Source organism: Cygnus atratus, chromosome 2 (genome assembly GCF_013377495.2).
Source record: "Cygnus atratus isolate AKBS03 ecotype Queensland, Australia chromosome 2, CAtr_DNAZoo_HiC_assembly, whole genome shotgun sequence".
Taxonomy (NCBI): Eukaryota; Metazoa; Chordata; class Aves; order Anseriformes; family Anatidae; genus Cygnus; species Cygnus atratus.
Window position 1 is genome coordinate 100,475,173 of NC_066363.1, and position 17,038 is coordinate 100,492,210.

Sequence of the window (17,038 nt, forward strand, 5' to 3'; positions counted from 1 at the left end):
TCTGTACCAGGAAGTCAGAACTTTCTTCATCTGCTACGTATGAAAAAAAGAAAAAATAAATGAATAAAAGAATAAATGTCTTAAATAGCTGTGTACTTTTTTATTGCATACATAAATTTCACCAAACATTGTCATAGCTCAAACATATCTAATTATACTCTTTTACATAATTAAGACAGAGAGAGTAGTGCCCTAAGAAAGACAGTTCACCTATTTGGTGGTCTGAACTGTCTCCTAGAGAGGTCTAGCTGTCTCCATTACCTATGGGAGAAACTTAGTGACAACATTTCTAGCTCAGGTGGGTGTCTAAATTTGTGTGGATTGAATGTGCTTGTACATATCTAGATAACTCCCTCTTACTATAATACTATAAAAATACATTTCCTTAAAGAGAAGGCTCTTTTTGTTTGTTTGTTTGTTTGTTTTTAATGATTTTATATTTCTATATGAATGCAGGTTTTGCAAAATGCAAAACAAACCAACAGATTTCATGCAAACCATGCAGATTTCATAGGTCTTCTTCCTGGAATCACTAAAATACACTCAGATATTGCATACTAACTTCATTCCTCTGGAAAAATATAATTCTTGTTTGAATAAAAAGCAAGAACAACTTACAGAGCTTCACTAGTAATGAGTTTAGATGATTTACAGAATCAGAATGATTTATTCAGTTCCGTTGTAATTCCGTCTGTACAAATCAATGAAAGACACTGACAATACAAAGATGAGATAAGGATGAAAGGACAGAATGGCTAGAAATAGCAAGTAGTAAATTTCCGAAAAGAATTGAATGTCATATGTAAAAGATGGATTATACTGTGGAGGTACAGAATTCAGACATTTCTTTTCTAGTTCAACACATTCTCTATGCAGTCTTTATACATGAACATTGATAAATTGAACAACTCATACAAGTTTTAATTTACCTATATATACATCTGACTCTTCCTTGAGTGGCCCTATCCACATAGGAATACTATGAGCCGTAGTACCTTTATAGTGCTTTGCAGATGTACAGCTTCATAGGAAAAGGAATGGCATATCTAAAACTGATCCTCCTAAAGGAGAGTCAACTGTAACCTCTCTCCCACCCATGACAATAGCAGTGAGAGTGGAACACCTGGAGCAGCAAGCAAGAGGCAGCAGCAATAGCTTCAGCTTGGGCTATACTGTGAACCTGAAGTAATAATCTAAATTAAAGTTGTGCACCACTAGACATTTGTTGCAGTTGTTAGCTGTGTTAGCCACAAAATACTATGGTGTTGGAGGTATCTCCCTAGAGTTATACAGTCTAATGGCAATGAGCATATCAAAACATTACATAGCCGTTGGATATCCATTTCCAATAAATAAATATCTGGATATAATTTCTTTTGAATTTACTTCTACTTTATTTAAAATACTATTAAGAGCAGAGAAGCAATGGAAGGAGCAAGAAAAAGTAGCAATTTTCACAAAAGGAAAATTCAAAACCAAAGGAAATTCTCAATATTAGCAACTTAAATTTTAACTTTTAACTACTGAAAATAGGAACAAACAAAAAAAATAGATAAAACCAGTAAAAAGTTTATATGGTAAAAGAACTTGAAGAGCAGCATTTGAGAGACCATATAAACTAAAACTCATACCAATCATGCTTATTTACAAGGCACAGTGTAGTGCAAATATATAGATATAATATACATAAATAATAATAATAATAAATATTTAGATAAAATTTAGTGGATGAAATGTATAAACATTTTATTTAAGAATTTTATACTGCTTTGTGAAAATATTAATCTACATAGGTTATATAAAAACATTATTTTGCACATTGGAAATGACTAAATTCTAAACAGAGCTTAATAAAGTTTGTAATGAGAAAGTACAATACAGTAGTGTACTGTAGACAGTGAAATCACATTTTCATTTGCTTAATTAGAAAAAAAAAAAGGAAGGAGAAAAAAAAAAAGCTGTTTGGTAAATAATAAACATTTTGAATATCATTAAGTACAGACAATGTTCCAAGAGTCATTGATTATAGTAGTAAAGAAAATCATGCTAACAAAAGGCTTAAAATTTTAAATGTAGGTAAAGAAAAACAGTGGAGAGAGAGCAAAAGAGCTCTGATATTAAATTAATTTTAAACTGGGAAAGAAAATAACATTTATTGCCATATGTTATTAGTTACTAAAGCCATCATTAATAGTGAAGTGGAAAGGGAAATGATACAAAGCAAGATCATAAGTGTAGACATAATTGAAGAGATCTTTAGAAAGAAACAATCTCGAATGCTACTAGCTAGGATTCTGACAAGGAAATTATATATTGTAATGCAGGTGAGGAAAATGGCCAAATGCACAGAAGGAAAATGAGGTAAGCCATAGACAAGCAACAACTACAGAGATAAACCAGAAAGGTACCTAAATCATAATCAAAATCTAAATATAAAGACAGAAAATAAATAAAATATATAAAGATGTTAAAAAATATAAACTATGAATACAATTTTAACTTATGATTGTATTTTATTTCATTTTATATCTTTCCAAGCATTTTGTATGATGGACATTTCTCCTAATTAGGAAAGATACTGGGTACTCACCAGGATACTGTAATTAATAGGATTTTACTGTAAGAAATACTTGCACACTATGGCGAGACCAAAGTTTACAAGTTAAAGATGAGAAAAAGGAACTATTTCACAGCCTTTCTAATTTGAAGATAAATGGGAAACAGAAAAATGAAGGCTTGAGACTTTTCATTAAATTCAGATTATTTTTGATATCTCAGGGTTTGGAAACATTCTCTGCAAACATATCTAATCTTAAGAAAATAGTTGTTTTGAGGGGCCTTACAATGAATACCTCTCTTGTTGTTTTTTTATTTGTTTGTTTGTTTGTTTTTCCTATAAAGTTTTATTTTGTGTGTGTGTGTGTTTACCGTTGTTGTTTTAAATTTTCCATACAAGGTAAGTGAACAGTCTTGGAGTATATGGTGTCTGACTAACATGGTTTGGGCTGTATTTTGAAATGAAGTCAACACTCCTTATAATACTTCACTGAATGCATCAATCTAATGCATACAATGGCTATTTAAAATTTGCATAACTAAGGATGGCTGCTGTTAGGTGTCTTTCAAAGTGCTATCAAGAGACTTGACATTCATCTGTCCCTTAAAATATAAGAGATTTCTTCTGGTTTTGGATGCTTCCTTCATTCTGTAGGGTGAAAATAATGCTGTGATGAAAGGTGGTCATGCTCTTACAACATTAGATTGCTGTTTCAGAAAGACAGAAAACGTGGGTGTTAAGGATAACTTTGTCATAGACTCACAGAATCATTAAGGTTGGAAAAGACCTTCAAGATCATCTGGACCAACCATTGCCCTACTACCAATGTAACCCACTAAACCATGTCCCTAAACACCAGGCCCAACCTTTCCTTAAACACCCCCAGGGACAATGATTCCACCACTTCCTTAGGCAACCTGTTCCAATGCCTGACTACACTTTCTGAGAGGAAATGTCTCCTAATTTCCAACCTAAACCTCCCCTAACACAATTTAAGGCCATTCCCTCTTGTCCTATCACTAGTTATCTGTGAGAAGAGGCCAACACCCAGCTCCCCACAACTTCCTTTCCAGCTGCTGTAGAGAGCAATAAGGTCACCCCTGAGCCTCCTCTTCTCCAGACTAAACAACCCCACTTCCCTCAGCTGCTCCTCATAGGTCTTGTGCTCCAGGCCCTTCACCAGCTTTGTAGCCCTTCTCTGGACACCTTCCAGGGCCTCCATGTCCTTCTTGTAGTGAGGGGCCCAAAGCTGAACACAGTACTCAAGGTGAGGCCTCACTGGAACAGAGTAGAGGGGGATGATCACCTCCCTGGTTCTGCTGGCTACACTATTCTCGATACAAGCCAGGATGCCATTGGCCTTCTTGGCCACCTGGGCACACTGCCAGCTCATGTTACGGCAAACATCAATCAGCATCCCCAGATCCTTTTCCTCTGCACAGTTTTTGAGCCACTCGGCCCTAAGCCTGTAGTGCTGCATGGGGTTGTTGTGGCCAAAGTGCAGGACCTGGCACTTAGCCATGTTGAACCTCATCCCATTAGCCTCTGCCCATCGATCCAACCTGTCCAGGTCTCTCTGCAGGGCCTTCCTACCCTCTGGCAGATTGACACTTCCCCCCAACTTGGTGTTGTCTGCAAACTTACTAAGGGTGTACTCAATTCCCTCATCCAAGTCATCAGTAAGGATTTTAAAGAGGATGGGCCCCATCACCAACCCCTGGGGAAGACCACTGCTGACCAGTTGCCAGCTGGATTTCACTTCGTTCAGCATCACCCTCTGGTCCCAGCTGTCCAGCCAGTTTTTGACCCAGCAAAGAGTGTACCTGTCCAAGCCATGGGCTGCCAGCTTTTCCAGGAGAATACTATGGAGAAATACCAGGAGAAAGTTGTGTCAAAGGCCTTGCTGAAGTCTAGGTAGACTACATCATCAGGCTTTCCCTCATTCACCAGGTGGGTCACCCAGTCATAGAGGAGATGAGGTTGGTCAGGCAGGACTTGCCTTTTATGAACGCATGCTGACTGGGCCTGATCCCTTGGTTGTCCTGAATATGCTGCATGATTGCATTCAAGATGACCTGTTTCATCACCTTTCCTGGCACTGAGGCCAGGCTGACAGACGTAGTTCCCCAGGTCCTCCTCACGACTCGTAAATATATGTTTATTTATTTGTTTGTTTCTCCAAATTGTATGGTTTCATTAGGGATAAGGTTGTAATTCAGAAAGGAAATTATGGCGTACCTATTTATAGGTTTAACAGGCTTCTTTTGAAGTTCTAAATTCACAGTTAAATAATTTAGAACTAAACATTAATATCCTATACTAATTAATATATTAATCATCCTACATTAATATATGGTATTAAATTATTTTAAGTAACTTGTTTTATAGTCTTAAGTAACATTTTATACAGTGTAAAATGCAAATATTAACATAAGAAATTTCAAAAAACACAGCAGCAGTGTTACAGAATAAAAAAAAAAAATTAAAAAGTTTTATTTCCGTATGTAGGTATACATGTATGCATATATGGATATGGATTGAGAAAAAATATCAAAAGTCATCTAAATATTGACATTCTCTTTTTTTTTTTTTTGCCATTTTTTTTTTTTTTGTTAGAATTAAGAACATGGAGAGGAAATGAAGCGGAAATCGTCCATTTCCAGTATAAATCAAGGAACCCCTTGCTGAGGGATTCCACACACCACTATCAAATTTCTGGCTCCAAATATTTACCAGGAGGACTGATTATAATCCATAAAATAGATATGCTATATATGTCCACATGTTATTGCTCTGTGAGAGACTAAAGGGTTCACAGAAAACAAGCAATCTGGTTATAAATATGTTTTTAAAGATACATGTGAAATACAAAAGAATATTATAAGAATAAATAAAAAAAAAATGTATTGTTATCCCTAAAAGAAATATAATCTTAGTGTAACAACTAGAAAATGCTTGTTGTAGAAAGTCCTAGATAGTTATGGTTACACCATGAAAGTACATTTTCACAGTATCATTTATGTTTCTTGGAAGTGTAGCTTGGAAGTTATTTCAATATTATTTTTTACTATTATAATTTTATTTTTTATTATTTTGAAGTACTTTATCCTTCTTACCCTACAACCTTTTCCTGCAACTTCCCTTTCTATTTCTAAAAACTAATTCAGAAATGCATTATGTGCTCATTTTTTTACTGCTTCTACTGATTAAACTGTCATTATAATGATCTCAAAAATAACATCAATGATGTAATGCCATTACAGGGAACTACGTTTTGGTTGAAGTGGAATACTTCAGACCCTATGTGTATTTTGTTCCAGATTTTCATGAGAGGTAGCCAGAACATTGGTAAGAAAGCAGGAATTAATGGTCTTGAATTTATGACAGAACTTATAGGAATGCTATGGCCAGAACAGTGCAAGCTGACACTTTGATAACTGGGATGTTTTCAGGTACAGAGAAACTTGTGAACATGTTGCATTATGGAAGTGAGATTTTTGAGTCCAAACCTCCTGTCTTGTTTTGGAATTCTCCAAATACATCTGATTTATTTATTTATTATTTTATTTTCCATGCACAAGCTGCAAAACAGAGACACACTCTTTGAGAATACAGCACCACGAGCACGTACTCCAAGCCAGGCAGATAGCTTGTCTAAAGATTTCCTTAGTCTAAATCTTTGTCTAAAGAATATTTTAGTGCAATTTCAGTGGAAGGAAAACCCCTCTGGACTACATTTTTACTTTCTCTCAGGTGACCTACCAACTGGAAATACACTGCAGGCAACAGTAATTATCTCCTTAAAAACAGGTATGGGAAGTTAGCCTGATAAGACATAACTTAGCAAACAAATTTTGAAGTATAATTTATATGACGAAGTGAACACGTTTTACCATATATACCACATCCTATAGGGAAGCTTGCACGAAACTATCCATCACTTTCTTTCCTTCAAATACACTTACTGCAAAGTGGTTTTTTGTTTGTTTGTTTTTGTTTTTTCATTCTGCTTTCTAGATATGTAGATGACTTCAGGAATTCAGATGCAATTAATGCATGATCTGGCAATATCCTTTTTGAAGTGGAGTTCTCAGGTGAAGAGGCATCATCTGCATTCATAAGAATATGTAGTTAGTGAATGAGAAGACATTTTTGCTCAGGTCTTCCAAGGAATGTAAGTTTTATATATCCTAGCTCTTAAATTAGTACAGTGTGTAAGACCTATCTGGGTAGGCAAACAATTGCTATAACTAAATTGCCAGTCTATTGCATGATTTTATAGTATTATCAGGAGTGTACTTACTCCCACATATGTGCTGGCATTTTTACCAAGAATCCAGCAATGTCTATTTATCATCTTGTTACTATGAATACATAAAATGTCACCTTAATAAGGTATTACTATAAATTTTAATATTATAGTTATGAAAGTCTATTTTCTCCTTTCAGTTAGTTAGCACTTTCAATTCACAATTCATTAAAGAAAATAAAATTATATATTTTATCATAAGATTTGCCCTATAATGCTCTTTCCTTTTTGCCGTTTTCTTGTCTTTGCCTTTCTCAGTACAACAGTAAATTCTAAATGGCTATCTGTCTAAAATTCTCTCGTTGCACAGGTAGAGCTGATTTATTTACAAGGCACATCTTGGCAAGCATTTTTAGATCTCACTTAGGGTTTTAGGAAAACTGGGACTGTTTTATAATTCACAGCCATCAACTGAAAGAACTTTACACTGCTTTGTGTTGCCTGCACAGGGTAAATAAAATATTTAGATGTTACAGTGGGGCTTGGCAAGTCAGTATTGTCACATCAGTTTGGGCATTTTCTGTTACACATGGTCACAACAAACAGTCAACACTTAATCCTCAAATGCATATTTTGAGGAGGAAAAAAGAAAAGAAAAAAGAAGAAAAAAAAAGTCCCAGAGGTAGAGAAAACCAAAGGTAAGAAAGGAGGAATGCAAAATACTATTATCAAACAGGCCAGAGAAATGAATAATCCCTGAGTTTTATAGATATCATAGATATCAAACCAACTAAAGAAAACAAACACAAACATATATGTACACGTATTTATTTTATTTGTTTTCACATTAGGTGTTCTTCTTTCTGTGGTAATAGACAGAATACTGCAGCATGTTAACATTGAGGTGTGCATGGAAAAAAAATAATATTTGATGCAAAGTTAAGCTCAGAGTGGGGACTAAGTTTTCAGTGTGTGATAGAAAAATGAGCTCCACTATTTTAAGAGGGACAAAGTAATGTTAAAAATTATCCAGAGATATTGAGTGTTAGTTTCCACAGATGATCTATTAGCCATAATCAAGGGCCAACAATATAGACCCTAAGGCTTATAGGACATTAATGCAAAATGTAATTTGGAGAGTCACTAAACCACAGTGTGAGACCCAGGTCCAGGCTATTGCTCCAATGGGAAAGGACATAAATTCAAAGGAATAAGGTTACTGTGGGGAGCAGGAGTTAAGCTGAGAGCTGGAAAATGGCATCTTGCTCCTTTTGGCAAGATGAGAGTAACTGATGTCTCCAGGGTGGGCTACTGCTGCTGTCAGAGCATTATGCTTCAAACCATTCATTCTTGCCTGCCAACATCGGTCAAGTGTATACCCAGCGAAAGCAGCTGCCCCTGGTACTTTGCTGCCCTGGGTCCTGCTTTGCCTACTCAACCTAAGCAAGACACATGGTGTTGCCCCAGGAGTGGTGTTGTATTTTACATTGAAATTTAATGTTTTCTGAGATGTCAGGAGGTTAAGAGTATGACACCATGGATGAGGACATTGCAAAGCTGAATGTAAGTGAAACTTAAATGTCTTCTGGAAACTGTGATGCAGCAAAGAATTCCTTACAGCAGATTAAGAAATTAATCGAAACATACAAATGGTCAAAGTTAGTGTTAAGATTGATAAAAACAGCAATATCCCCTAATTTAGTCTAGCTTGTATTCAGAAAGTCAAAAACATGTTGTTTGTTTGCTTGTTTGATAACCTGTTCTAGACCTATTTGTCCAGAACATTTGAAGTAATAACAATGATATCTATTACTAAGATGGATAGTGATATATAAAACTGTGGCTGAAGCAGGCTTGAAATGAATATCAGCTCCCTTAAGCCATGTCAACCCTACAGAAATAGGTAGTATGTTCTAAAATTAATTCTATAGTGATAGAAATACCCAGTAACTTAAGGAATTCACTTTGTAGATACAGTTAGTAGTGAAGGTTTAAAGAACAGGCATAAATAAATAAGAGGAAAAAAAAAAGAAAGAAAAGAAAAGAAACAAAAAGAACAACAACAAAAAAATTAAAAAAAAAAAAAAGAAAAAAACACAGATTGGTGCATTAGAGGAAACTGAATAGTGAAAGAATCCTGAACTTTGAATGAAGTGCCTAAACACCAAATTTATTGAATATATTTATATATTGGAAGTATGTCCACACAGAATAAGGTATGTTGGCTTCAGTTTTTTATTCCAGTCTAGTATTTCACTCCACTCTAGTATTAAAACACTCTAATATTAAAAGCTTGTAGAAGCATTATTTAGATTTTATTTATTTTTATTTTATTTTATTTTTAACTGTAGCCTGGAAAGGAAAAACCAGGAAAAGAGCAGGGGCAGTTTCCCTCACAACAAGGTTGATAATCAGTGTTTTTCAATTTTATCAGCACCAAAAAGCTAAGTTACTGCTATATATGTTTTGATATACATATTTTATATATTTAAAAGAGAACTCATAATGCATGTATACATTGATCTGAGCTATTTAACTGTATTAAGTAGAAATAGCATGTTTATTTAAATGACAAATTCTGTCTGGGTTTTAAACACTTGTCTCTGTTTGCAGCACCTCGAATAGACTGTCTGTTTTTCACTCTGATAAAGATCAAGAATTTTTTCCTCTTTTGCATCAAGGCAGGTGACAGTATTAAAAGTGAAGAGAAAAAGAAGAAAGAAAAAGAAGATGAAGAAAAAAAAAAAGCCACCAATTTGAATAATGCTTCAGCTGGATTTCAAGTACTAAAGGCATTCCAGACCCACATGTTTTCATCTGTAAGATAGACTATAATGTCACTTGTGAACTGGGTCCTTAGCTCTGAATCCCTAACCTTGTCAGAACAGCTCTGCTCAGAAAAAGAAAACCTTGGAACTCATCAAAACAGTATAGGAGAGAACACGGTATGCTTTTACTCTTGTTTTGTAGGCCTGTGTTTTGCAAGCCTTCTGGACAGTGTCAAGGCAGGTTGCTAGCATACAACTGGGTGCCATTAAAGGAAGTTTTTTATATGTAAGTACATGGTTACTTATATAAAATATAAATGGGTACACTCAGCAGAATGGCAAGACCAGAATTAGGTGTTTGTAATACCATGGCCTAAGCAGAAAAGAAATTTCCTGGGAGCCAGCTTAGTCAGAAAAACTCCATTGGCAATGGTACAGCACTGAGAAGAGATTGAACCTGACTACTAATGGGGAGTAATGGTCATAAACAGGTATTTTAGAGAAGTGTCTTCTTATATCTACATATATGCTTATTATCTAGAACCAACTTGTTTGTCTGAAACAGTAACATTCTTAGCATTACTCTTTCTAAAGATAAATCTCAATACCACAAACCTAGCACTATGTAGACCTTAAAGAAAAATAATTCTTAATGGAATATAGCACAGCAATTTGTGTGTGTGTGCGTGCATGAAAGAGACAGAGAGAGAGAGATTGAGTAAAATCTATACATAATCCACTCATTGGTTTATTTCAGTACAGATTTTAAATGGCTTTGCATTTTCCTAGTTCTAAAATGGAGTAAAATTCCAGCACTTTGTGCAATCATCTTCAAATTCAACCTGATATTCAGCTGCAGCAAACTGATGGAAATCCACTGTTTTCCAATGATAATGGAGCTATGTCACACCTGATAAAGATCTTTGCAATATATTAATTAAATTCACTATGGGTTTTTGGAGGACAAGTACTCATACTTGACATAGAATTTTTTCTTTTCATTTTACATGACATTTAAGGAGGGGGAAAAAAAAAAGAAAAAAAAAGGCTTTAATAAAGGTTCTCATTAGTCTATTTTACCAATAAAAGGCTTTCAGTGAAATACAGACACTTTCAAACTGCTGGTACCAGGAGTCAAAGCATTCAGGAGACAGTGGTGACTGAAAAATACTAATCATAAAAAAAAAAAAAAAAAAATCCTAATCATATATTCTATTTTCTTTTTTTTTTTTTTTCTTTTTTTCCTTTGTGTCATGAATTGTAAAATATCAGCACTTATTTTGAGGTCGCACAAGTCAAGGCTAGCAGAGGAGTAGAGGCTTCCAGCAGGGATGATGGGTCAATCAGGCACCTCGAGTCTCAGCATGAAACATCTACTGCAGTGAAGGTAAAGCAGCCTTGGCCTGGAATTTTCCCAACAAACCAGTGGTTTTTATTGGAGTGACGGACTTTTTTTTTTTTCCTGATATTTTACAAGAGAAAGCATAAGTAATTTTGTCTAATAGGGAATGGTTTAAGGTTCCATACTTGTAAAATGTCAGTACCATCTGAGAAAAACTACGCATTATATTTTGTAATGATTTTTTTTTTTTTTTCATTTTCTTGGGTACTCTGATAATATATTTGCCCTTGAAAAGTCTGTTTAGGTGCATGTAATTTATTTTCTGTTATACACAGTTTAATGAGATGAATCAGAAGATGAAAATACATACCGCTTTCTGCATTTGACATAGCATTAATAATAAAATGGAGCGGGTCTCAATCTATGAGAAGCAAATATTTTAGCTCCAGGCATTTTTCCAGAGGCATACAGGTTTCTGAGTCCTGTTAAGCTGCTACTACAACATCGTTATCCCTCAAAACCTATCCTTGTTGTAATGCACACAGGGACACGTATAAAAGCTTCATATAGTGAAATATAACTGGTACATACTGTATGCACAGAAAACGTTAGGATATAATTGCCACTAGCTCAGAATTGAGTACCTCCTACTTCATCACTACGGGTGAACACCCACGTCTTTGCTCTATATGTTTGTTTTATCTACTCGTTACACCCACTTTTTGAGGCTATGATCTCTGTGAGGAAAAGAATGCTATTTCTATACATTTGCCAGTGTCTGTTCTCTAAGTATCATTACATTATAATGCAATCTATAATGTAATCTAAACCTGATTCAAGAATGTTTCCTGTTACTCCTTGCCCTATTTATTGCTTAAATGCTTCAGAAAGGGTGAAAGTATTTCCCAGGAACTGAACAGTGAGACTAAACCAGGAACAATGGTAAGACTACAACGTTCTGCAAATGATGGCCAACACTGAATGTTAAAATGCTATTATATAATTTCAATGGAGTCACTTGTTCTGTGAATGGACTGGCATAGTAAAGGAACTTGATGATCCAAAATGAAAAGTGTGAACTATCAAATTTTATTCTGAAAATTTGATTTTAAACTTAAAAGGAAATTATGTTTGTTTGTTTTTTTGTTTGTTTGTTTGTTTTCAAGAAACAGCTTACAGAAAGGCCTGGAAAAAAGTGCATCTAGTCTTTAAGTCATCACAAGCTCTGAATAGTTTCTAGGCTACTTTCTTACTGGTTTTATAGATGATGTTTTTTTAATGCTGTTTTAAAATAATTCATAAAGAAAAGGATCTATGGACCTGAACAATTCATTAAGTACCCAGCTTAACTCCTATTTAACTCAGAAGTAAATTTCTTAACTTTAAGAATATATGCTGCAAATACAAGTCAATCAATTTAATTTCTTCTTGGTATGTAAATATTTTCTTCTCTCACTAAAATCCTCACATGGTAGAATTCATTATTAGTTAGATTTCAAGACAGAGCTTTAAAATGTAAGAAGAGAGAAAGAGAGAAAGAAAGAGAGAAAGAAAACAGAAAGAAAGAGAAAGAGAAAGAAAGAAAGAAAGAGAAAGAAAGAAAGAAAGAAAGAAAAAGAAAGAAAGAAAAAGAAAAAGAAAGAAAGAAAGAAAGAAAGAAAGAAAGAAAGAAAGAAAGAAAGAAAGAAAGAAAGAAAGAAAGAAAGAGAAAGAGAAAGAAAGAAAGAAAGAGGGAGGAAGGGAGGAAGGAAAAGAGAGAGGGAGGGAGGGAGGGAGGGAGGGAGGAAGGAAGGAGGGAAGGAAGGAAGGAAGGAAGGAAGGAAGGAAGGAAGGAAGGAAGGAAGGGAGGGAGGAAGGCAGGCAGGAAGGAAGGAAGGAAGGGAGGAAGGAAGGAAGGAAGGAAGGAAGGAAGGAAGAACCTAACAAAACCAAATTAAATGAAAACAGGATTTAGCTATCAGAAGTGCTACGTGTCCACAAAGATACTATAAAAGAGTGTAGAAAAACATTGATCTGGGTTTACCATCACTTTGTACAGCTCCTGCTCTGTTTCATTTTATAGTCCTCTTCCAACAGTATCATTAACTTTTCCATAAGACAGGGTCTATGACTAGAGTAGTTCACTCTACTAGTTGCTCGGTAATAATGATTTGTGTTTTATATTTTAGGCTCTCCTGCTACGACCTGGCTGAATGAATTCCAGTTAGGGCATTTGATGTTAAGTGTACATCAATGTATTCATCAGTTACACTAAGACAGAATGAAAGCCTGTATTTCTTTCCTTGTTAGAATGAAAAGTCAGAAGGTGCAAGGAAGTAAATTATATACAAGAAGAGAACACTTTTTTTCTTCTTCCTCATTGCACTGATATATTTTACCACTTCAGCAAGTCACCCGTGTATTGTGTTGTACACATATACCTCACTTTTAACTTACAACACAGTATATTTCACATCTCCCTCTCATCTGCAGAGAAAATAGTTTTCAAGGAACTCTTGCAATTTTCTCCACACCGGAAGGCAGTGTACCATCTTTATTGGATCAAAGTTCTCACTCCAGAAAATACACTCCAGGACTTTATGCAGAAAGATACTTTTAATATTCAAATGATAAATGAAGTCATTTCACTTAAAAATATCTCATATTACTCTTCAAGTTCAGAAAGTGTGTGATCCTATAGAGACAATCATGTACATCCATGGCAAAAAAATATTTAATTTCTTACAGTGAATATTTAAAAGTACTTGGTCTTTGTGCACGGTGCTCTCTATGGCAGTGGTGATCTCAGGACAAATATCAGAAAATATTTTCTGCATATCATAATGACATCCTTTCAACAGCAGCCCTAGAGGAGATCCTCTCACACACCCATAGACACACATAAAGAAAAAAAAAAGAAAAAATAAATAAAGCTCTGGTAATCATAGAATCATAGAATAGCTTGGGTTGGAAGGGACCTTAAAGATCATATAGTTCCAACCCCCCTGTCATAGGCAAATATATCTGTTGATCTGTTAATTCAGGAATAGGTATTAGGAGAAAATTGTGCAATATTTATTCTATTCCAAGATAATGGACAAAATGAGGCAATCACTAATTTTAAGCAGAGAACTTTGACATCTATACTTTGAAAATCTTGTCCCCTCAGGACCCCCAGGCCCATTGCACACATAAAATATGAAGAAAATAAGTAACTAAATATCTAAATACATTTTTTTTTCTTTGTCACTATCCGTCTTGATTTAGATGCCTAAAGACAAGTTTCCAGCACCATTCAAAATGTCTAAGAGTATTTTAGAGTTCCCTATCTGCTAGCAAGCAGCTGATAGACAAGTCAAAGGACCTGTGGGAAACCCACCTCTTCAAACCAGTATCCTTGCAAGAATGAATGATGAGAGACATCTGATATGGCACCAGACTTCTGTAAAGCCAATCAACCCTTCTCCTCTCATGTGGTTGAGAAACAATAGACATGATGAAAAAACTTCTCATGAACATTTATCTTATATTACATATAATTTTTTACATGCCATTTTGCTTAAATATATTTTATTTTTAATATTATATAAAAATATATATTTTTTATTTTAATGTAATTAGACAAAATAAGTCCAGTAAAGGCACTAGCAATGACATTACTGTTTAAATTTGTGTAATAAATAAATTTATTCCAGATAACCATTTGAAAACCTTTTACTACTATTGACAATTCATTAACATGAATAAATATAAAGATCAAAATACCTTTTTTTTTTCCCTTTCTTTTGTATATTCCTCATCTGCTAAGGCATAATATGTGTGATACTGATATATATATATATTTTTTCACAAACATTAAACATATATCTACAGACATTATATACAATGAACAGTAAAGTGCTGTGACTATTTGCCTCTTTCAAATTTACACTAATTGTATGCTTTCTATTACCCACATATGTTGCAAATATACTTTCTCCCTTAATCACCATGAACAGACTATAAAGAGCTATAGTAGCTTAGATTTGATATAGATTTTTTTTTCTTTCTTTTTTTTTTTCCCAGCAATATTATCTAAAAGCAAATTTAAGAACAGAGTTAAAAGGAAATCTTTCTAAGAATATAGCAATATCACATTAATTGCTAGTTATTAAATATATGCATTTTTGCATCATTTATTCTGAAACAGATTGAAAAATGTATTTTAAAACTTTTCATATCCATCTGCAAACTACAATTTTACCGCATTTTAGTGTCAGAAAAGTTAGCTTCATTCTTAAGAGAAACTGAAATCTATGACAGCCTAATGCTTCATTTGTTAAAGTCTGTAACTACGCTGTATTTCGAAAACCATTCAATCAACTACTAAGACAGCTGAATTCCTAGCTGGACTTTAAAAGCAACCCAACCAAACCCCCAAAAACAGCAACAAAGAAAGCTTCCTGGAGCAACAAAGAAAGGATTAAAAAGCAGTTATTTGGAAGTCTTTAGATTGGACAAGAACAAATGTTTCTGTCCTTATTTACCAAATAAATAAATAAATAAAGAGGGAGAGAGAGAAAGACTTTTTCCTCATATAAGCTTTAGATATTCAGCAAGTATTTCTCAAAGTTCAAAATACCTATTAACATCTAACATGTTTCCCGGTTGGATTCACAACTTTGAAAAAATACAGCCTGTAGGTAGCATGTACTGCTTTATGATTTGTTTACATGTTGACAGTGTATGTTACTTGAAGAGCTCAAGAAGATAAATAAATGACTCTGTTTTAGATAGAAGAGAATGGCTTGAATAACAGACTTTGAGATAAAGTTCTTCTTTCTTCATGTTCCATTCTTTCTTTCCTTCTAAAAGTATAACAATTCCTGATTACAGCATGGGCATGAACAGGTGAATCTCCATTTAGTACTTCTTTAAATAGCTCTACATATTCATCAGTAATCTTTTAGAGGAGATGGGTTGTGCATGGAGGCACATACATATACTCAATCCTGTCTATATGAAATACTGTGAAAAGCTTGTGACCAGTGAAAGGCGACATTAATATAGGAAATGCGAGTATGTTGGTACATAGTAGATCATCTGCCTTTTTTGCCTGACAGAGTATACACTAACAGCCAAAACACTGAAGCAGCTTGTGGTGTTCCTGCAATTTGTTTACTGGACAACTTGTTTGAGACATCACAGAAACACCCATAACATAATTAGAGGAAATATTATATGTATAAATATATAATGTCTCACTCTAGAGATGTACACATGCCTACAGTGCTGTGACATCATTGAAATTATGGAGATGTGGTAGGATAGCTTCCATGACTGGAGTGTGAGAATGGAAGCACACAGGATCTTTAGGAAGGACAAGAAGAGGAAATGAGGAGGGGGTGTCACCCTCTATGTCAACAAGCACATGGAGTGCATGGAGCTCTGCCTGGGGATGGATGAAGAGCCAACAGAGAATTTATCAGTGAGGATTAAAGAGAGGACAGGGACAGGTGACATTATAGTGGGAGTCTGCTACAGGCTACCTGTTCAGAAAGACCAAATAGATGAGACCCTCTACGGACGGAAAGGAGCAGCTTCACACTCACAAACCTTGGTCCTTATGGGGGTCTTCAACCACTTAGATATCTGTTGGAGGGATAACACAGCAGAGCATAAGTAATCCAGGGGGTTCTTGGAATGTGTTGATGACAACTTCCTTCTCCAAGTGAGAGAGGAGACAACAAGGAGAGGTACTATGCTCGACCTCATTCTCACCAACAAGGAGGGGCTGGTAGGGAATGTGAAACAAAGGCAGCCTTGGCTTCAGTGACCATGAAATGGTGCAGTTTAGGATCCTGAGGGTAGCAAGGAGGTAGCACAACAAACTTACAAACCTGTACTTTGGGAGAACAGACATTGACTTCTTCACGGATCTGCTTGGTAGACTAGATGGGACAAAGCCCTGGAGGGAAGAGGTGTCCAAGAAAGATGGTTAATATTCAAGGATCACCTCCTCCAAGCTCAGGAGCAATGCATCCTGACAAAGACGAAGTCAGGCTAAAATGCCAGGAGGCTTGCGTGGAAGAACAAGGTGCTCCTGGCCAAACTCACGCAGAAAAAGGAGACCTACAGAGGGTGAAAGCAAGGACAGATAGCCT